Below are 1,658 nucleotides of genomic sequence, written 5' to 3' on the forward strand. Positions count from 1 at the left end.
CCATGTACTTGTTTAATTAGACTATTTGTTGTTTTTGTTGTAAATTAATTTTCAATTTTAACTATTTAATCATTGTATAACTTCAACAAAGCTCAATAACAACTAGTGGTGGAAGGCATGAGCCTGTTATTGGTGGCTCAACTGCTCCTATATTTGTTTAATTTATTTTAAGTAAGAAATTTTTTACTAATTGTGTTTTATTTATATAGTATGTAAGTTAACTTTAATAATGAAACTAATAATTATGTTAATTCAGTTTTATTTGATTATCTATAAGTTTCGAACTTTTTGAGTTTTTTGGAGTCACATATGACTCATACTTGCACAATACATGCCTGTATTTTGAGGATGATGTTTTTCCTGAAAATTGTGCTTGCTTGACATCATTTTGAACATTATTTGTGTTGGGAAAAATAGCATAAGTTAAAAATAATTAAGACACAATCACAACACAAGAATATAACGTGGAAACTCCAAAACCGGAGAAAAAAACCACGGCCGCTGCCTAAACCGGCAACCAGAGAATTAATATTATGTGAAAATTGTTACAACACATAGACTTCTCTCACTCACACCCCAGTACAACCACACTCTTACAAAGCAAATATTTAAACTAAGTCAGATACAAGCTTAAAGTGCTATTGCTGACCGGTGCATTTGAAAACAAAGGACCAAAACCCAATATATAGCATTGGCCTTCTCCTTATTCTCCCATACTAAAGGATGTGGGACTTGCAATCAACCCCAACAATCTCCACCTTGATTGTAAGAGTTACAGCTTCCGCTTCCATTGTCTTACCAACAATCATACTCCACCATCAAAAGTACACTTCACTTGGAACTAAACCATCCCAAGAATTTTCTCCACTTGGAACTAAACCATTCCAAGAATTTTCTCATGTCGAAACCTTGCTGAAATTTATGGTGCAACTCCCATGTTGGCTTCCAGGAAATTCTTCAGCCATCGACAAATCACCACACACCTTGCATCAATGCCAACCAATGCCCGTGTGCTGTTCTGAATCCGCTAGCAATAACTTGTCCTTTTTCATGGTATAGCGGAAATACCTTAAGGACAAACTTTATCTTCTAGATGAGATCACCATCATCTCCCCAAACAAGGGAGACCTTGCCAGCACTTGCCTCAGAGTCTTTTCCAGATACTACTCCACCTGGACAATTTCTCTTCACATGCCCAGACTTTCCACACTCCCACTTGTCGTCCTCCATGTTGGAAGTGTTTCCTTTCAACGCCTTGTGTAATCCTGATTGTATAAGCACATCCTTGACTTGTACTTTCCACAAGCCAAAGTTGATTCTTCCATCAAACTTCTCTATGTCAAACTTCATAACGCTTGAATAAGACATAGCAGCTGCACGCAGACTGTAAACTGTGCACCAGGTAAGTTCCCAGGAAAGAGAGGTGGGTCACAACAGACACGCTTAAATACCAAGTCTTTCCTTAGCCAGAACCTCCCTAAACAGCACTTTCACAGTATCACCTTTCCCCTAACAATACCAAGGATAATTCTTTTCTGATGTGGAAGATCAGACAAAACTGCAACCACAGAGCATACTAAGAAAAATTATCCTACCGAACCTCCGAACCTTGGCTCTTGATACCAGTTATTGGGAAAAATAGCATAAGTTAAAAAATT

The sequence above is a fragment of the Cicer arietinum genome, chromosome 4 (assembly GCF_000331145.2).
Source record: "Cicer arietinum cultivar CDC Frontier isolate Library 1 chromosome 4, Cicar.CDCFrontier_v2.0, whole genome shotgun sequence".
Classification (NCBI taxonomy): domain Eukaryota; kingdom Viridiplantae; phylum Streptophyta; class Magnoliopsida; order Fabales; family Fabaceae; genus Cicer; species Cicer arietinum.